Source organism: Scylla paramamosain, unplaced genomic scaffold (assembly GCF_035594125.1).
Source record: "Scylla paramamosain isolate STU-SP2022 unplaced genomic scaffold, ASM3559412v1 Contig3, whole genome shotgun sequence".
NCBI lineage: Eukaryota > Metazoa > Arthropoda > Malacostraca > Decapoda > Portunidae > Scylla > Scylla paramamosain.
The window spans coordinates 3,743,888-3,766,577 of NW_026973668.1; positions in this window are offsets into that span (position 1 = coordinate 3,743,888).

Below are 22,690 nucleotides of genomic sequence, written 5' to 3' on the forward strand. Positions count from 1 at the left end.
ATATGTACAAACAGAACAACATTATCAAAAAACGTGTCTTTTTGGTGTTTTTTTTTTTTTTTTTTTTTCACTTTGTTAGGTACCAAAACGTCAAAATGCATGGAAACAAGACGAATTTCCAAAAAAAAATAAAGGTTTATTCAGTGTTTTCAGCGTTTTAGGAGGCAAAACATTCAAATGCATGGAAAGCACTCTTAACTGGAATACAAAACATTACTAAAAACGTGTCTTTCGAACCAAAACCCTTGGAAAACCCTTTTATGGACAAACAGAATAACATTACCGAAAAAGTGTATTTCAGTGTTTTTTTCAGCTTGTTATGAAGAAAATCGATAATATGCATGTAAAGTAACTATATATATGGGAAAAGAAACATTATTACAAGAAACGTTTCTTAGTGATATATTGAAACGAGTAAATAACACTTTCTTTATATGGAAAAAGAGAACATTACTAAAAAAAAACATCTGTTTTGAGTGTTTTTTTTTTTTTTTAATTTTTAAGTACCAAAACGCCAAAAAACATTCAAAACATCCTATATGGAAAAACGAAAGACATTACGAAAAACGTGTACTGTAAGTATTTTTGAGCTTTTTAGGTACGAAAACAATAAAGAACATGGACAGCAGGAGAAAAAGAATATTAACAAAACCTATATTTTGAGTGTATTTCACATTGGTAGATGTTATACCGCAAAAATGTATGCAAAGCACCCTATATGGAGAAAGAAAACATTTGCAGAAACGTGTTTTTCAAGAGTTTATGACCGTGTTAGATATGAAAACGATAAAAAGCATCTAAAGCATCCTGTATGGGAAAAAAAAGAAAAAAAAACATTAGCAAAAACTTGTCTTTCGAGTGTTTTTGAGCTACTTACGTACCAAAACACGAAAATGCATGCAAAATACCCTTAATGGAGAAAAATAAATTTCCCAAAACAAGTATTTTGAGTATTTTTGAGCTTATTATGTATGTACAAAAAAAAACGACAAAATGCATGGAAATTGTCGTATATGAGGAAACGAAAAGACATTACGAGAAACGTGCATTCTTAGATTATTTTTTGAGCTTCATAGCTAGTAAAACAACAAAAAAGAAACAATAACAATACTAAAAACGTGTATTTTGAGTGTATTTCATAAAGAAAAAACCGCCAAAATGTATGGAAATCACTATATACGGGGTAAGAAAACAAGGTTTAAAAAACGTGTCTTTTGAGTTTTTATGACCGTGTTAGGTACCAAAACACTAAAACACATACACACACACACACACACACACACACACACACACACACACACACACACACACACACACACACACACACACACACACACACACACACACACACACACACACACACACACACACACACACACACACACACACATGGGAAAAGAGAACATCATGAAAAACATCTTTCTTAAGTGTTTTTGAGTTATGTACAAAAAGGGAAAAACGCATGCAAAACACCGTTTTATGAAGAGAAAAAAACATTACCAAAAAACGAGTATTTTAAGTGTTTTTGATCTTGTTACGTAGAAATGCGCCAAAATTCATGGAAAATAACCTATATCAGGAAACGAAAAAAAAAAAAAAAATACGGTAAATGAGTATTTTCAGAAATTTTTGAGCTTCTTAGGTATCAAAACGCTAAAAACCATGGAGAGCACCGTATATGGAAATACAAAACAACAATACAAATAACGTGGCTTTTGAGTGTTTTTAAGCTTGTTTCGTACAAAAATGCTAAAAAGCATTCAAAACACTTTAATGGAGAAAGAGAATAACATCACCAAATGTAATTTTTTTATTGTTTTTTTTTTGTTTTGTTTTAGTTCGTTACGTAGGAAAACACCAAAATGAATGAAAAGTACCCTATATGGTAAAACGAAAAGACATCAAGAGAAACGTATTTTATGAGTGCTTTTGAGCTTCTTAGGTACCAAATCACTAAATGCCACGAATAAAACTGCATATGGCGAAACAGAAAAACATTAAAAATGTGTATTTCGAGTGTATTTCACATTGTTAGGTACCAAAACCCCAAAATACATGTAAGGCACCCTATAACGGGAAAAGAAACGAAATTTCATGAAACTTGTATAAGATCTTGGTAGGTACCAAAACAACAAAAAGCATGGAAAGCACTCAATATGGGGGAGAAAAAAAAATACTAGAAACGTCTCTGTGTTTTTACCTACTTATGTACCAAAATGCTGAACTATGTGCAAAAAATTCTATATGAAGAAACAATATAACTTTACCAAAATGTATGGAAAATACTCTATATGGAGAACAGAAAAGACATTACGAAAACTATAAATTACGAGTTTTAAACCTCTTCGGTACCAAAATCCTAAAACACATGAATAGCGGTCTATATCGAAAAACTGAATAAAATGACCAAAAACATGTAATTTGAATTTTTTTTCACATTATTATGTATAAAAACGCCAAAATGCATGGAAAACGTAATTATATGTTTTGAGAGTTTTTGAGCGAACTAGTACCAAAAAAAAAAAGTATGGAAATCTTTCTATATGGGAATAGAAAACATTATGAAAAACGTGTTATTTGAGTGTTTTTAACAACGTCCAGAACGCTAAAACGGATGAAAACACTCATTGTCGATAAGCATAATTGAAACATAATTTAAAATAAACGTTTTTTTGTTATGTTATTTTACTTCTCCATAAACTGTTTTGCAGACTTTTCAGCGTTTCCGTTTGTTAGCTCAAAACACAGAACACTCAAAAGGCACATTTTTCGTAATATTTTTTGTATTTTAGCGTTTTGAGGCCTAAAACATTAGAAAACATTGAAAAAACACCTTTTTTGATAATGCATTTTCGTTTCTACATATGAAATGATTTGTATGCATTTTGGTGTTTTCGGTATCTAACATTATGAAAAAAACATTCAAAATACACATTTTTTTTTTCTTACATATAGAGTTCTATTTATACTTTTTATCGTTTTGGTACATAAGAAGCTCAAAACACTCAAAATGCATAATTCTTGTAATGTTTTTTTTTTTCCCCATATAAGAGTACTTTCCATGTATTTTTTGCACTTTTGTACGAATTAAGCTGAAAAACACTCATAATACTTATCTTTGGTAATGGCATTTTCTCTCACTCCATAAAACGTGTTTTGGAAGTGTTTTAGCGTTTTAGTACGGAGGTAACTCAAAAACACTAAAAACTAAAAAGTTTTTTTTTACCCGGATAGAGAACTTTTCTTGCGTTTTGGTGCCTAACACTAAACACTAAACACTAAAAAGACACTAAACACTAAAAAGACACGTTTCTGGAATTTTTTTTTTCGATATGCATGGTGCTATGTATTTCGGTGTTTTGGTACCTAAGCATGTGAAATACACTGAAAATAAACGTTTTTTAGTAGTTATTCTGTTTCTTCACACAGAGTACCACTGATGCGTTTTAGCGTTTTGATACATAAGAAACTTAAAAAAAAAAAAAATACTCATAATACACGTGTCCGGTAATATCCTTTCGTTTCCCCATATAGTGTAGATTTTCCTGAATTTTTCGTTTTTCTACGTAACAAAATAAAATAAATAAATAAATAGATAAATAAATAAATAAATAAATAAATAAATAAATAAATAAAAAAATTGAAAACACGTGTTTTTCGTAAGGTTATTCTCTTTCTACATAAAGTGTGTTTGCATGCATTTTAGCGTTTTGGTATGTAATAATTTCAAAAACTGAAAAAAAAACTTTTTTGTATTTTTTTTTTGTGTGTTTCCATCTAGAATTTTCATGATTTTAAGCGTTTTGGTGCCTAATACGCAACAAAAAGAAAAGAAATTAAGCGGTTCTGGTCATGTTTCGTCTTGCTTTTCATGCATTTTTGACGTTTTGGCACCTAATAATGTGAAAAACAATCAAAATACGCGTTTTTGGTAATGTTTTTCTCATACTCGATATATATATATATATATATATATATATATATATATATATATATATATATATATATATATATATATATATATATATATATATATATATATATATATATTCATGCGTTTTAAGATTTTGTACCTAAGAATCTTAAACACTGTCATAATACATTTCTCGTAATGTCTTTTTGCTTCCCCATATAGCGTACTTTCCTTGCATTTTGCCATTTTTCTACCTAACAAGCTCAAAAACACTTAAAATACACGTTTCTGGTAAAGGTATAGAGTATTTTGATGTTTCTGTTCCTAAGAATGAAACTGTTTTGCACTCCAAAGACACGTTTTTGGTAATGTTGTTTTGTATTCCTATATAGGATGGTTTCCATGCTTTTTAAACTTTTAGTGCCTAACACGCACAAAAACACTCAAAGGAAACGTTCTAGTCATATTATTATATTTTTTCAATAAAGAGTAATTTGTATTCTTTTGGGCATTTGGCAACCAAACAAAGTGAAAAAAAAGCACTCAAAACAAATGTTTTTAATAAAGTTCTCTTTCTCCATATGTAGTGCTATTCATTCGTTTTAGAGTTTTGGTACCTAAGAATCTCAAAAACAGCCATAATACACGTTTCTCGTAATGTCATTTCCTTTCCCAATACAGGGTGTTTTGCAAGCATTTCGCCTTTTTTATACTTAACAATGTAAAAAGCACTCAAAACAGACTTTTTTTGAGGAAAGCTGTTCTTTTTCTCTATCAAGCAATTCAACGTTTTGTTACGTAATAAGCTTAGGAACACTTATAATACACTTTTTTTTTTGTAAAATCGTTTTATTTCTAAAATACTCTACTTTCAATGTTTTTTCGTATATTTGTACGTAATAAGCTTAAAACATTGAAAAAAAATGTTTTTGTTAATGTCATTTTGTTTTTTCATCAACTGTGTTCTACAGTCTTTTTTAGCGTTTTGGTACGTTAGCTAAAAAAAAAATCTCTCAATAGGCCCATTTTTCGTAATATTATTTAGTATCCAATATAGGGTGTTTTCTATCTATTTTAGCGTCTTTGGCCCTAAAAAAGAAAATAATAAAATAAAAACACTGAAACACCTTTTTCCTAATGTAGATTTGTTTCTCTATATGAAGTACTTTGTATGTATTTTGGCGTCTTGGTATCTAACATTATGAAAAAAAATGGTAATTATTATTTTTTTTTTTACATATAGAGTTCTATTTATGCCTTTTAGCGTTTTGTTACCTAAGAAGTACACGTTTCTTTTTTTTAAGTTGTTTTCTTTCCCCATATAGGATGCTTTTCATGCGTTTTGGTGCTTAAAACGTTTATAAACAATAAAAAAGACGCGTTTCTGGAAATATCGTTTCTTTCCGACATGTATCGTGTTTTGTATGTATTTTGATATTTTGGTACCTAACCAAGTGAAATACATTGAAAATAAATGTTTTTAGTAAAGTTAGTCTGTTTCTTCACACAGAGTGCTATTCACGTATTTTAGTGTTTTGGTATCTAATATGCTAAAAAAACAAACAAAAAAAAAACACTCATAATACACATCTCTGGTAATTTCCTTTGATTTTCCCATATATGGTACATTTCCTGAATTTTGCGTTTTTTCTACGTAACAAGCACAAGACATTTAAAACACTTGTTTTTCGAGAAGTTATTCTCTTTCTCCATAATGGGTGTTTGCATTCGTTTTAGCATTTTGGTATATAATAAGTATATAACTGAAAAAGACTTTTTTTTTTGTAAGCTTTTCCGTGTTCTCATATAGAGAGATTTCCATGATTTTAGCGTTTTGGTGCCTAATACGCAAAAAAAAAAAAAAGAAAAAAAACAATACGTATTTCTTATAATGATGTTTCATTTGCTTTACATGCATTTTGTCGTTTTGGCACCTATTAATGAGAAAAACAATCAAAACACGCGTTTTTCTCTTTTTCTATATATATATATATATATATATATATATATATATATATATATATATATATATATATATATATATATATATATATATATATATATATATATATATATATTTATTCATGCGCTTTAGCATTTTGTGCCTTAGAAGCTTAAAATCTTTCATAATATACTATTCTCGTAATGTCTTTTCGTTTCCCCATATATAGTACTTTGCATGTAATTTACCATTTTTCTAAGGTAATAGAAAACTACGCGTTTATGTACGGTAACAAGCTCAAAACACTCAAAATAGTCGTTGTTGGTAATGTTACTCTTAATTAAATGAAAATCTTAATCAAAGTGTTAATTAAATCAAAATTGGTTTTGCATCCGTTTTGGTAGGTAAGTACATCAAAAACACTAAAAAGTAGCGTTTTTCATAATGTTTTGTTTTCCACCATAGCGTACATAGTGCTATTTATACGTATAAAATGCAAAAGTCATGTTTCTTAGAATGTCGTTTAGTTTCACCCTATAAATAGTTTTCCATGCGTTTTTCTATGTAACAAGCTAAAAACACCAGATATACAGGTTTTTGGTAAAGTTATGCTGTTTCTCCACGAAGGGATTCTGATATAGTTTTCAGTGTTTTGATACATATCTAGCTCAAAAACACTAAAAATATACATTTTGGTAATATTATTTTCTTTTACCATGCTTTTCATCGTTTTGGTGCCTACAACGCTTGAAAAAGCACTCTAAAGACACGTTTCTGAAAATTTCCTTTCCTTTCTCCTTATAAGTCCTTTGCTTGCATTTTAGCGTTTTGATACCTAACTGTGAAATGCACTCAAAATACACGTTTTTGGTCATGATATAGTGTTTCTCCATATAGAATGGAATTGATGCGTTTCTTTGTTTTTATATAGCTAAAAAAACACTCATAATACATATTTTTCATAATGTTTTTCCTGTTCCCCTTATAAGAAACTTTCGGTGAATTTTGGCGTTTTTGTTGAAAACAATCAAAAATTCTTTTTCTTTTTGTTGTTACTCCGCTTCTCTATAAAGTGTGGTTTTGCATGATGTTTTGTAGTCCAAAATAGGGTACTTCCAAGCATTTTTTATTGTTTTGGTCCCTAAAACGCTGAAAAATAAATAAATAAAATACACGTTTCCCTATATAGAACGCTTTCCATGTATTTTGGCAGTTTGGTACCTAACAACGTAAAAAGTCACTCAAAACACACGTTTTTTTTTTAATGTCGTTTTGATTCTCCACATAGAGCGTTATTCAACGCGTTATCGCTTTTTGGCGCTAAGAATCTCAAAAACAGACCTTATACACGTTTTTCGTAATGTTTCGTTTTCTCATATAGGGTACTTTGCATGTATTTTAGCGTTTATGTACGTAACAAGCTCATAAACACTAAAAATACTCGTTTTTGGTAATGTTAGTTACTCTGTGTTTCAATTAAGGGGGTTTTGCATCCGTTTTGCTAGGTAAGTATATAAAAAACACTAAAAAGGAACGTTTTTGATAATGTTTTGTTTTCCAAAATAGCGTACATAGTGCTATTTATACGTATAAAATAATGGAAAAGTCAGGTTTCATTGAATGTCGTTTTGTTTCATCCTATAAGTAGTTTTCCATACATTTTTCTACGTAACAAGCTGAAAAAAAACAATAGATACACACGTTTTCGGTAAAGTTATGCTGTTTCTCCACGAAGGGATTTTAACATAGTTTTCAGCGTTTTGGTACATATCTAGCTGAAAAACATTAAATAGAAACGTTTTTGGTAGTATTGTCTGCTTTTACCGTATGTTTTTTTTTTTTTATGTAGGAAGGACACTGGCCAAGGGCAACAAAAATCTAATAAAAAAAAAAGCCCACTGAAATGCCAGTCCCATAAAAGAGTCAAAGCAGTGGTCAAAAATTGGTGGATAAGTGTCTTGAAACCTCCTTCTTGAAGGAATTCGAGTCATAGGAAGGTGGAAATACAGAAGCAGGCAGGGAGTTCCAGAGTTTACCAGAGAAAGGGATGAATGATTGAGAATACTGGTTAACTCTTGCATTAGAGAGGTGGACAGAATAGGGGTGAGAGAAAGAAGAAAGTCTTGTGCAGCGAGGCCGCGGAAGGAGGGGAGGCATGCAGTTAGCAAGATCAGAAGAGCAGGTAGCATGAAAATAGCGGTAGAAGACAGCTAGATATGCAACATTGCGGCGGTGAGAGAGAGGCTGAAGACAGTCAGTTAGAGGAGAGGAGTTGATGAGACGAAAAGCTTTTGATTCCACCCTGTCTAGAAGAGCAGTATGAGTGGAACCCCCCCAGACATGTGAAGCATACTCCAAACATGGACGGATAAGGCCCTTGTACAGAGTTAGCAGCTGGGGAGGGGTGAAAAAAACTGGCGGAAACGTCTCAGAACACCTAACTTCATAGAAGCTGTTTTAGCTAGAGATGAGATGTGAAGTTTCCAGTTCAGATTATAAGTAAAGGACAGACCGAGGATGTTCAGTGTAGAAGAGGGGGACAGTTGAGTGTCATTGAAGAAGAGGGGATAGTTGTCTGGAAGGTTGTGTCGAGTTGATAGATGGAGGAATTGAGTTTTTGAGGCATTGAACAATACCAAGTTTGCTCTGCCCCAATCAGAAATTTTAGAAAGATCAGAAGTCAGGCGTTATGTGGCTTCCCTGCGTGATATGTTTACCTCCTGAAGGGTTGGACGTCTATGAAAAGACGTGGAAAAGTGCAGGGTGGTATCATCAGCGTAGGAGTGGATAGGACAAGAAGTTTGGTTTAGAAGATCATTAATGAATAATAAGAAGAGAGTGGGTGACAGGACAGAACCCTGAGGAACACCACTGTTAATAGATTTAGGAGAAGAACAGTGACCGTCTACCACAGCAGCAATAGAACGGTCAGAAAGGAAACTTGAGATAAAGTTACAGAGAGAAGGATAGAAACCGTAGGAGGGTAGTTTGGAAATCAAAGCTTTGTACCAGACTCTATCAAAAGCTTTTGATATGTCCAAGGCAACAGCAAAAGTTTCACCAAAATCTCTAAAAGAGGATGACCAAGACTCAGTAAGGAAAGCCAGAAGATCACCAGTAGAGTGGCCTTGACGGAACCCATACTGGCGATCAGATAGAAGGTTGTGAAATGACAGATGTTTAAGAATCTTCCTGTTGAGGATAGATTCAAAAACTTTAGATAGGCAGGAAATTAAAGCAATAGGACGGTAGTTTGAGGGATTAGAACGGTCACCCTTTTTAGGAACAGGTTGAATGTAGGCAAACTTCCAGCAAGAAGGAAAGGTAGATGTTGACAGACAGAGCTGAAAGAGCTTGACTAGGCAAGGTGCAAGCACGGAGGCACAGTTTCGGAGAACAATAGGAGGGATCCCATCAGGTCCATAAGCCTCCCGAGGGTTTAGGCCAGCGAGGGCACGGAAAACATCATTGCGAAGAATTTTAATAGGTGCCATGAAGTAGTCAGAGAGCGTGGAGGAGAGGGAGGAACAAGCCCATAATCATCCAAGGTAGAGTTTTTAGCAAAGGGTTGAGCAAAGAGTTCAGCTTTAGAAATAGATGTGATAGCAGTGGTGCCATCTGGTTGAAGTAGAGGAAGAAAAGAAGAAGCAAAGTTATTGGAGATATTTTTGGCTAGATGACAGAAATCACGAGGGGAGTTAGATCTTGAAAGGTTTTGACATTTTCTGTTAATGAAGGAGTTTTTGGCTAGTTGGAGAACAGACTTGCCATGGTTCCGGGCAGAAATATAAAGTGCATGAGATTCTGGTGATGGAAGGCTTAAGTACCTTTTGTGGGCCACCTCTCTATCATGTATAGCACGAGAACAAGCTGTGTTAAACCAAGGTTTAGAAGGTTTAGGACGAGAAAAAGAGTGAGGAATGTATGCCTCCATGCCAGACACTATCACCTCTGTTATGCGCTCAGCACACAAAGACGGGTCTCTGACACGGAAGCAGTAGTCATTCCAAGGAAAATCAGCAAAATACCTCCTCAGGTCTCCCCAACTAACAGAGGCAAAACGCCAGAGGCACCTTCGCTTAGGGGGATCCTGAGGAGGGATTGGAGTGATAGGACAAGCTAAAGATATGAGATTGTGATCGGAGGAGCCCAATGGAGAAGAAAGGGTGACAGCATAAGCAGAAGGATTAGAGGTCAGGAAAAGGTCAAGAATGTTGGGCGTATCTCCAAGACGGTCAGGAATACGAGTAGGGTGTTGCACCAATTGCTCTAGGTCTAGATCCAAAGCATTCATAATACATATTTCTCGTAATGTTCTTTCATTACCTGAAATAGGGTTCTTTTCATGCATTTTGTCGCTTATATACGTAACAAGCTAAAAAATACTAAAAATACTTGCTGAAAATACTCGAGGATACGTTTTTTTTGTAATGTTGTTTGGTATTCCAACACAGGGTGATTTCCATGCATTTTTGCGTTTTGATGCATAACATGCTCAAAAAAAAAAATGTTTCTGGAAATGTTTATTTTCCCCATATGGGGTGCCTTGCATGCATTTTGGCAGTTTAGTACCTAACAATGCAAAAAACACTAAAAATACGATTTTTTGGTAATGTTCTGTTTCTCTACATATAATGCTATTTAAGTGTTTTTGAGTTTTGGAACCTAATAAGCTCAAAAGCACTCATAATACAATATTTTTTCGTAATATCCTTTTGTTAATCCATATAGGATACTTTGCATAAATTTTCCGGTTTTCTTACATACCAATGTTGTTAACACTCAAAACTTATGTTTTTGGTAATGTTCTGTTTCTACATATAGAGTGCTATTGAGCGTTTTGTTAGCAAAGGTCAATTACATTCATAATACGTGTGTGGTAATATCGTTATTTTTCACCATATAGGGTACATTGCATGCATTTTGACGTTTATGTACCTAAAAATCTTAAAAACACTCACAATAGAGATTTAGGTAATGTTATTATTTTCTCAATAATGAGTATTTTGAATGTGTTTTAACGTTTTGGTATGTAAAAAGCTGAAAAAAACACGGAAAAGACACATTTTTGGTAATGTTGTTTTGTAGTCTAAAATAGAGTAGTTTTAGGCATTTTTATTGTTTTTGTGCGTAAAACGCTAAAAAAAAAATAACAAAAATCCACTCCATAATCCATACTCCAATCCAATCCATAATGTCGCTTCGTTTCGTTATATAGAGTACCTCGTATGCATTTTAGCGTACCCCATATAGGGTACTTTGCATGCATTTTAGCGTTTTTGTACGTAACAAGCTCATAAACACTCAAAATACATGTTTTTGGTAATGTTACTCTGTCTCAATTAAGGTGTTTTGGATTCATTTTATCATTTTGGAAGGTAAGTACCTTAAGAACACTGAAAAGGAACGTTTTTGGTGATGTTTTGTTTTTTTCAGTATAGCGTGCTTTTCATGCTTTTTCGCGTTTTGTTGTCTAACATGCACAAAAGTAATTATAAGATACGTTTCTTTTAATATCGTTTTATCTCAATATAGAGCGCATTACTATGCGCTAAAATGCATGCATTACTATGCATGCATTTTAGCGTTTTGGTACCTAACTATTTGGAAAACACTCAAAGCACACGATTTTTCCTGTTTTTTTTTTTTTTCTATATAGACTATTAGTCGTATGTTTTTGCGTTTTGGTACACAATAGGCTCAGAAACACTCATTATATATGTTTCTCATAATGCCTTTAGATTCCACATAAAGAGAGGTTTTCATGCATTTTGGTGTTTTGGTACGTAACTAGATCAAACACACTTAAAATATACGGTTTTGGTTGTTTTGTTCCTTCAAATTACTTGATTTGTACGCATTTTGACGTATTGATACCTAAAAACACTCAAAACACGTTTTTTGGTAATGTTTTTCTTTTTCTCCATATAGAGTACTTTTCATGCGTTTTAGGGTTTTAGTACATAAGAAGCTCAGAAGCACTCATTATATACGTTTCTTTTAATATCGCTTCCTTTCCCAACATAAGGTATTTTCCATGCATTTGGGCATTTTCTACTTAAGGAGTTCAAAACAATGAAAATGTCCAATTTTTCCAATGTTATTCCGTTTATTCATAAAATGTGTTTTGCATGCGTTTGAGCGTGTTCGTATGGAAGAAGGTTAAAAACACAGAGAAGACACCTTGTGTTTTTTTTATTAATGATGATTTGTATCCTCATATAAGATCCTTTCCATACTTTTTTGCGTTTTTGTGCCTAACACGCTCAAAACACTCAAAAGATAGGTTTCTGTTATTGACATTTCGTTTAATTATATAGTGTTGTGCATGTATTTTGGCGTTTCTTTAACAATGTGAAAAAAACTCACTAAAAATACATGTTTTTCGTGATGTTGTTCTGTTAACGTGATTTCCATACCTATATATCTAATAAAAAAACACTCATGTAATATTTTTTTTCTGATAATATCGTTTTTTATCATGAAAAAAAATGTTTTGCATGCATTTTGACGTTTCTGTTGTTAAGAAGTTAAATAGTACTCAAAATACATTATTCTGTAACGTTATTCTGTTTCGCCATAAGAAGTTTTGCACTGCAATGCCACGTTTTTGGTAATGTTATTTTGTGTTCCTATATAGTGAGGTTTCTATGCTTTTTAACGTTTTGGTGCCTAAAACGCTCAAAAACACGCCTAACAAAGAGAAAAAAAAAACAACACAAAACAAACGTTTTTAGTAATGTTCTCTTTGTCCATATGTAATGGTATTCACTCGTTTTAGAGTTCTGGTAGCTAAGAATCTCAAAAACACTCATAATACTCTTTTCTCGAAACGTCATTTCCTTTCCCCATACAGGATACTTTGCATGCATTTAGCCTTTTTGGTACTTAACAATGTAAAAAGCAATCAAAACAGACTCTATTATGCGATTCATCGTTTTGCTGCTTACGAAGCTGAGGAATACTTAATAATTAACGTTTATTGTAATATCGTTTTATTTCTGAAATACGCTACATTCCATGCATTTTGGTATTTTTGTACGTAATAAGCTCTAAAAATTGTGAATAACAATCAAAATACGCGTTTTTGGTAATGTTTTTCTCTTTTTCGATATAGAAAATTATTCATGCGTTTTAGCATTTTGTACCTAAGAAGCTCTCTACCTCTCATAATACACTATTCTTGTAATGTCTTTTCGTTTCCCCATATAGAGTACTTTGCATGCATTTTGCCATTTTTCTACCTAACAAGTTCCAAAACACTCAAAATACACGTTTTTGGTAAAGGTATACGGTATTTTGACATTTCTGTTGCTAAGAATGCAAGTTTTGCACTCCAAAGACGAGTTTTTGGTAATTTTGTTTTTTATTCCTATATAGGATGATTTCCATGCTTTTTTTTTTTAACGTTTTAGTGCCTAACACGCACAAAAACACTCAAAGAAAACGTTTTTAGTCATATTATTATCTTTTCTTAATAAAGAGTAATTTGTATTCATTTGGCATTTGGCAACATAAGAAAGTAAAAAAAAAAAAAAAAAGCATTCATTCCATATGTAGTGCTATTCACTCGTTTTAGAGTTTTGGTAACTAAGAATCTCAAAAACAGTCATAATACACGTTTCTCGTAATGTCATTTCCTTTCCCTATACATGGTGCTTTGCAAACATTTAGCCTTTTTGGAACTTTACAATGCAAAAAGCACTCAAAACAGACTTTTTTGAGGAAAATTGTTCTTTTTCTCTATGATGCAAATCAGCGTTTTGTTACTCAGGAACACTTTTGATACGTTCTTTTTTTGTAAAATCCTTTTATTTTTAAAATACGCTACTTTCAATTGATTTTGGTATATTTGTACGTAATAAGCTCAAGACATTGAAAGAAAAAAATGTTTTTGTTAATGTTTTGTTTCTCCATAAACTGTGTTTTACAGTCTTTTTTAGCGTTTTAGTACGTTAACTCAAAAAAGCACATTTTTTTTCGTAATATTATCTTGTATCCAATATTTGGTGCTTTCTATGTATTTTAGCGTCTTGGGGCCTAAAAATAAAAATAAATAAATAAATAAATAAAAACACTGAAAAGACACCTTTTTTGTAATGTAGTTTTGTTTCTCCATATGAAGTGCTTTCTATGTATTTTGGCGTTTTGGTATGTAACATTATGAAAAATACTCAAAATATACTTTTTTGATAATGACTTTTTTGTACATATAAAGTTCTATTTATGCCTTTTAGCGTTTTGTTACCTAAGAAGAACACGTTTTTTTTTTTTTATTTGTTTTGTTTTCCAATATAGGGTGCTTTTCATGCGTTTCGGTGCCTAAAACTTTTATAAACAATAAAAAGTCACGTTTCTGGAAATGTCGTTTATTTCCGACATGTTTGTTGCATGCATTTTGATATTTTGGTACCTAACCATGTGAAATACATTGAAAATAAATGTTTTTAGTAATGTTTTTTCTGTTTCTTCACACAGAGTGCTATTCATGCGTTTTAGTGTTTTGGTATCTAAGATGCTAATAAAAAGACACTCATAATACTCATCTGCGGTAATGTTCTTTCATTTCCCCTATATACGGTACATTTCCTGAATTTTCCGTTTTTTTTTTTCAACGTAACAAGCACAACACATTTAAAACACCTGTTTTTCAAGAAGTTATTCTCTTTCTCCATAGAGGGTGTTTCCATGCGTTTTAGCGTTTTGGAATATAATAAGTTGAAAACACTGAAAAGACTTTTTTTTTTTTTTTTTTTGTAAGCTTTTCTATGTTTACATATAAAGTGATTTCCATGACTTTAGCGTTTTGGTTGCTAATACGCTAAAAAAAAAAAGAAAAGAAAATGAAAAACACAAAAGACACATTTCTTGTAACGATGTTTCGTTTCCCCTTATAATAAGCTTTACATGCATTTTGGCCTTTAGACACCTATTAATCAGAAAAAAAACAATCAAAATACGCGTTTTTGGTAATGTTTTTCTTTCTTTCAATATATAATATTATTTATGCGCTTTGCCATTTTGTACCTAAGAAGCTTAAAATCTTTCATAATATACTATTCTCGTAATGTCTTTTCGTTTCTCAATATAGAGCACTTTGCAATCATTTTGCCATTTTTCTACATAACAAGCTAAAAACACTGAACATACGTTTCTGTTAAAGGTATATATTTTCCATATTTTTCTTTTTTTTTTTGCATGGGTTTTAGCGTTTTAGTACGTAAGTAGCTCAAAATCACTAAAAAGACATGTTTTTTTTTGGTAATGTTTTCTTTTCTCATATAGGGTTTTTTTTTCCATGCTTGTTTGCCTAACACGCTCAATAAACACTAAAAAGATTCGTTTCTGGATTTTTTTTTTTTTTACCATATAGGTTGTTTTGCATATATTTTGGGGTTTTGATACCTAATAATGTGAAATACACTCAAAATATACATTTTTTTGTAATGTTTTTTTTTTTTCTCCATATAGAGTCTGATCATGTGTTTTAAGGTTTAGGTACCTAAAAAGTTGAAAAACACTTACAATACAAGTCTCTCATAATAACCTTTCTTCTCCTCATACAAGAACACTTTGCATGCATTTTGGCGTATTTTTACGTAACAAGCTGAAAATCATTGAAAATATTGCTTTTGGTAATGTTATTCTTTTATCCATAAGGGGTGTTATGCAAGCGTTTTAGCGTTTTCGTACGTATGCAGTTGAAAATACTTATAAGGCACATTTTTGTTAATGCTGTTTTCTGTTCCCATATAAGATGCTTTAAATGCTTTCTAGCGTTTTGGTGCTCTCTAGCAAATACTCAAAAGACACGATTCTGGAAATTCGTTCCCTTTTTCTTATATAGAGTACATTGCATGCATTTTGGTGTTTGGTACCTTACTGTCAAATACTCTTAAAATGCACCTTTTTGGTAATGTTTCTCCATGTAGAGTGCTATTGATGTGTTTCAGCGTTTTGGAAAATAGGAAGCTCAAAAAACCTCATAATACACTATTCTGGTAATGTCTTTTGTTTTCTGCATTAAGGGTACTTTGCTTGCATTTTGGTATTTCTGTACGTAACAAGCTCAAAAACCCTAAAATTCTTGTTTTTGGTAATATTATTCTGTTTCTACATAGCGTACATTTTGCATGCGTTTTAGAATTTTGTGCGTAAGAAAAAAAAAAAAAAAAACATTCAATGGATGCGTTTTTCGTAATGTTTTGTATTCCTACACAGAGTGATTTCCATGCTTTTTAGCACTTTAGTGCCTAACACGCTCAAAAACATTTAAAAGACACGTTTCTTGTAAGGTCGTTTCGTTTACTGGTATCAAAAGCTTTGCAGGTATTTTGGCGTTTTAGTATATAACTACGTAAAAACACTCAAAATATACATTTTTGTTAATGCTGCTCTGTTTCTCCACAGAGTAATATTAACGCGTTTTCGAGTTTTGGTACCTAAGAACCAAGAAAAAAAAAATACTGATGAAACAAGTTTCTCGTGATGACTTTTCTTTTCCTCTCATAGAGTACTTTGTATGCATTTCGGCATTTTTCTACACAAGTATTAAAAATACATCTGTTTTGGTAATGTTATTCTGTGTCTCCATCCTGGATGTTTTGCATGCATTTGATCGTTTTGGCACGTAACTACCTAAAAAGCAATGAAGAGACGTTTTTGGTAATGTTGCTTAGTTTTCCCACATAGGCTACTTTTAATGCTTTTCAGCGTTTTGGTACTTAGCAGGTCCATAAACACTCAAAAAACATGATTCTGGAAAAATCGTTTCCTTTTACCAGTAAGGGTGCTTTGCATGCATTTTGCTGTTTTGGTGCCTAATAATGTGAAAATCACTGAAAATACACATGCTGATCTGTTTTTAAATATAGAATACCATTCATGCTCAAAACACTCAAAAGACATTCTTTTTGTAAAATGCTTTTTTTTCCCCATATAGTGTACTTGCCATACATTTCAGTATTTTTCAACGTAAGAAGCTCAAAAACACTCAAAATACTTTTTTTTCATAAAGTTATTGAGTTTCTTTATAAATGGTGTTTTAGATTCGTTTTAGCGTTTTATACGTAAATACCTAAAAAAATAGCCAAAAGACACGTTTTTTCGCAGTTTTTTTTTTTTCAAATAGAGTGTTTTTCATGCTTTTTAGAGTTTTGGTGCCTAATTCATGCTCTAAAAGACACTCAAGAGACATGTTTTCGGATATGTGGTTTTCATTTCACCATAGAGTGTGCTTTGCATGGGTTTTGGCGTTTTGGTACCTAACAATGTGAAAAACCCTCAAAATACACGTTTTGCGTAATGTTAAGCTGTTTTTTTTTATATAGAGTGCTTTGAATGCGGTTTTAGTACCTAAGAAGCTGAAAAAAAAAGAAACTCATCATACGCTTTTCTAATAATGTTCTTTCGTCACCCCATATAGGGCATTTTCCATTTATTTTGTCGTTTTTGTACGTAAGCTACAAAACCTCTCTAAAGACTTGTTTTTGGTAATGTTTATTAATTAATTTAACTTTTTTTTTTTTTAAATAAAGGATGTTTTCAATGCGTTTTAGCGTTTTGCTAAGAAGCTTAAACCACTCAAAAAAAAAGTTTTTCGTAATTTTGTTTGGAATCCTCATATAAGTTTTTGGTGCCTAAAATGCTCATAAACTCTCAAAAGACACGTTTCTGGAAATATCGTTTCTTTTCCCAAAATAGGTTGCTTTGCATGCATTTTGGAGTTTTGGTAGCTAACAATGTAAAAAAAAAAAACAGTCAAAATACATGTTTTTGGTAATGTTTGTTTCCCCATATTGAAAAGTTTTTGCGTTTTGGTACCTAAGAATGTCAAAAACAATCAAAATACATATTTTTCGAAATGTGTTTTAGCTATTCCACATAGGGCACTTTGCATCCATTTTGGCGATTTTGTACCTTGCAATGTGAATAACACTCATGACACACGTTTCTGATAGTAATGTTCTATTTTTACATATAAAATGCTATTCAAGTGTTGTAGCGTTTTGTTACCTAAGAAGGTCAATAGCATTTATAATAGACATTTTTGATATATTTTTTTTTTCATCATAAATGTTACTTTCAATGCATTTTTGCTGTTTCTGTACCTATCAAGCTCAATAACACTCATAATACATATTTTTCTTAATGTTAATTTGTTTCTCCATAATAATTGTTTTATATGTATTTTATCGTTTTGGTACGTAAGTTAAAAAAAAACACACCCCAAAAGACAAGTTTTTGGTAACGTTGTTTTTTGTTTTCATATAGGAAAATTTTCATGCTTTTTTTGGGGGGGTACCAAAAACGATGAAAACGCTGAAAAAGACCCCTTTCTTGTAATGTCGTTTCCTTTGCATCTATTTTCTTTGCATTTTGGTACCTAACGATGTGAAAACACTCAAAAGACACGTTTTTGATAATGTTGTTCTGTTTATACATACAGAGTGTTATTCATGCGTTTTAGAGTTGTTAACTAGGGTTAATAACACTTATGATAAATGTTTATGGTAATCACGGTTTCTTTCTCCACATCGGTTATTTTATGTGCTATTTGTCGTTTTTATACCTAAAAAAGCCAAAATTATTCAAAATGCACATTTTTGGTAATTTTATAGTATTTGTTCATAAAGGGTGTTTTTTTCATGCGTTTTAACGTTTTAATAGGAAAGAAGGTAAAAAAAAATAATATACGCGTTTTTGGTAATGTTATGTTTTTTTTTTTTCCATATGGAGTCTTTTTCGTGCCTTCTTTTCTTTTTGGTATCTAACATTGTGAAAAAAATCTAAAAATACTCGCTTTTAGTAGTGTTTTCCTGTTTCTCCATATATAGTGCTATTCACGCATTTTTTTTTTTTTGCGTTTTGGTACCGAAGAGGATAAAAAAAAACACTTACTATAAACGATTCTTATAATTGATATAATTCTTTCGTTTCCTGAGTAGCTTGCATGCAGTATGTTGTTTTGGTATCTACCGAGCTCAAACACATTTGCAATAAACGTTTTTAGTAACGTTTTTCTCTTTCTACAAATGACATGCTTTGCACGCATTTTGTTTTTTTGCCACCTAACATGGTGAAAAAACACTCAAAACACACGTTTTTGGTAATTGTTCTCTTTCTCCGTATAAAGTGCTATTCACTTGTTTTACCTTTTTTTCTACCTAAGGAACTCAGAAAAAATCATTATATACGTTTCTGGTAATAACGTTTCTTTTTCTAATAAATGGTACTTTCCATGAAATTTTACATTTTTTATACGTAATAAGTTCAAAACATTCAAAATGCACAATTTTGGTAATGTTATTCCGTTTGTCCATGAAGGGTGTTTTGCATACGTTTGAGCGTTTTTTTGTATGGAAGAAGCTTTAAACACAAACACACACACACACACACACACACACACACACACACACACACACACACACACACACACACACACACACACACAAAAAAAAAAAAAAAAAAAGTTTTCAATGTTAAATTGTATTCGCGTATATGGTGCTTTTCATGCTTCTTTGCGTTTTTGTGCCTAACACGCTCAAAAAAATCTCAAATAACACGTTTCGTTCAGCCATAAATAGTGCTTTGCATGCGTTTTAGCGTTTTAGTACCTAAAAAATATGAAAAAAAAGTCAAAATACACGTTTTTCGTAATGCTTTTTTTTCCATATTAAATGCTATTGACGCGTTTTAGTATTTTGGTAACTAAGAATAAAAAAATAAAAAAAACGCTCAAAATACACTTTTCCGATATCGTTTTGTTTAATCATATACAGTTCTTTGCATGCATTTTGACGTTTTGGTACCTAACAATGTGAAATACACTCAAAATACACGTTTTTTTTTTTATTTTGTTTTTCCATATATAGTGCAATTCATGTGTTTAGAAGGTAAGAAACTGAAAATCACTCAATACACGTTTATCGTAATGACTTTTGATTTCCTCTTATAAGTACTTTGCATGCATTTCGGCATTTCTATACGTAACAAGCTCAAAAAATCAAAATATTTGTTTTTGGTAATGTTATTTTGTTTCTCCATGGTAAGTGTTTTGCAGGCATTTTAGCGTTTTGATAAGTAGCTCAAAAACACTCAAAAGATTTTTTTTTGTAGTGTTGTTTTATTTACCTATATTTTACCGTTTTGGGGCCTAACACGCAATTACACATTTAAAAGACACGTTTATTGAATTTTTTCTTTCAGATATAGATTGCTTTGCATGCATTTTGTCGTTTTGGTACTTAACAATGTGAATTACACCTTTTCTTAATATTCTTTTGCTTCTTTAAATATATTGGTATTAACGTGTTTATGGGTTTTAGCTCCATAAAAGCTCAAAAATTCTAATGATACACGTTTCTGTTAATGTTTTTTTTTTCGTTTTTCAACGTAACAAAACTAAAAAAACATTCGAAAATAGTTCTTTTTGATAACGTTATTCTGTTTCTACATAAAGTATGTTTCACATGCGTTTTAGCGTTTTTTGTACGTATGAAGTTAAAAAACACTCAAAAGATACGTCTTGTTTTGTATTCCCATATAGGTTGATCTCCATATTCTATCTATTCTTTTAGACTCTAACACGCTCAAAAATAATCGAAAGACACGTATCTGGTAATGTTTTATTTCCCCCTATAGGAGGTGTTGTATGCATTTTGGTGTTTTTGGTACCTATTGATGTGAAAACACTCAAAGTACATTTTTTTTTTTTTTATAGACTGTTATTCATGCGTTTTATCATTTTGATACCTAAGAAGCCCTAAAACACTCTTACTGCACGTTTCTCGTTATGTGTTTTCGTTGTCCCATCTGGGGTACTTTCTATGCATTTTGAAGTTTATGTAAAAATCTCAAAAATAATATATTTTTTTTTCATAAGGAGTGTTTTACAAGCGTTTTTAACATTTTCGAATGTAAGACGTTCAAGAAACACTCAAAAGACACTTTTTTTTGTATTTTTTTTCCTATATAAGGTGTTTTCATGCTTTTCACCATTTTGGTGTCCAACACTCGTACACACTCAAAAGATACGTTTTTTGGATACCTCGTTTCCGCCATATAGGATGCTTTATATTTTGGCATTTTTGTATCTGATAAAGTGAAATACACTTTAAATACACGGTTCTGGTAAAGTTTAAAATTTTTTTTTTTTATAGTGTTACTCATGTGTTTTCGTGTTTTAATATCTAAGAAGCTCAAAAACACTCATAATGTAAGTTTCTTGTAATGTCTTTTCGTTTCATTATACATAAGCACTTTTTTTTTGGCGAAACACTCAAAATATTTGTTTTGAGTAATGTTTTTCTGTTTCTCAATAAAAGTTTTTTTTTTGCTTAGCTTTTGAGCGTTTTGGTACGTAAAGAGCTCAAAATCACTAAAAAGAGACGTTTTTGGTAATGTTGTTTTGTTTCCCCACATTGGGTGCTTATCATGGTCATTAGTGTTTTGGTGCCTAATACGCTCATAAACACGAAAAAGTCAAATTCCTGGAGATCTCGTTACCTTTCCACACATAGGGTTCTTTGGTTGTACTTTTGTGTTTTGGCACTTAGCATTGCGGAATTCACACAAAATACAAGTTTTTGGCAATGTTTTGTTTCTCCATATAGAAATTCGTTCATGATTTTTAGGGTTTTGGTGATAAAGAAGCTCAAAAGAACAGTTTCTTTTAATGTGTTTTCGTTTACGCTTATACGGTACTCTACGTGCATTTTGGCGTTTTTTTTTTTACGTAACATGCTGAAAACAATAAAAATACTTGTTTTTGGTAATATCATTCTGTTTCTGCATAAAGATTTTTTTTTTTTTTTTTTTTTTTTTTTTTTAGGCGTTTCAACGTTTTCGTACGTAGGTGAAAGACGCTGAAAAAAAATGTTGTTTTGCCCTCTCATATAGGATGCTTTTCATGCTTTTTAGCGTTTTAGTGTGTGAGACGCTCATAAACTATAAAAAAGACACTTTTTTTAAATCTTATTTTCTTTTCCAATATAGTTTGATTTATGTACATTTTGACATTTTAGAGTCTGACACTGAAATACACACGAAATACATGTTTCTTCATATAGAGTTTCTTCATATAGATACTTTCTATGTTTTTTGACGCTTTTGTACGTAACAAGCTCAAAACACTTAAAATACTTGTTTTTGGTAATATTAATGTTTTTTTTTTTTTCCATAAACTGTTTTTCTTGCGTTTTACTATTTTGATACTGAAAAGATATGTTTCTGGTATTGTCGTTTCTTCATTTGCATGCATTTTGGCGCTTTCGTACCTAACAATATGGTAGTGTTGTTTTGTTCCTCCATATTGAGCGCTGTTTGACTCATTTTAGAGTTTTCGTACTTAAAAATCTGAAAAAAAACATTAACATTACACGTTTTACCTAATGTCCTTTCGTCTCCCCATGTAGGGTGCTTTACATTTCCGCGTTTTAATACTTAACAATGTAAAAAAAAAAACACAAAAAAGATTTTCATGACAATGTTGTTCTGTTTTTATATAAAAAAAAAATATTACTTTTTCGTTTTACCGTTTTGGTACCTAAGAAGTTCAGAAACACTTTTCATAGGTAATACCTATAACACTTGTTCGTAAGAAGCTCAAAAACAGTCAAAAAACACGCTTTTTGTGATGTGTTTTTGTCTTTCATACATTATTTTCCATGCATTTTAGCTTTTTTGAATGATTTTATTTTTCACTTTGTTAGGTTGCAAAAACACCCAAATGAATACAAATTACTCTATATTGAGAAAAATGCAATAATATGACTAGAAACATGTCGTTTGAGTGTTTCTGAGGGTGTTACGCACCAATACGTTACAAAAGCATG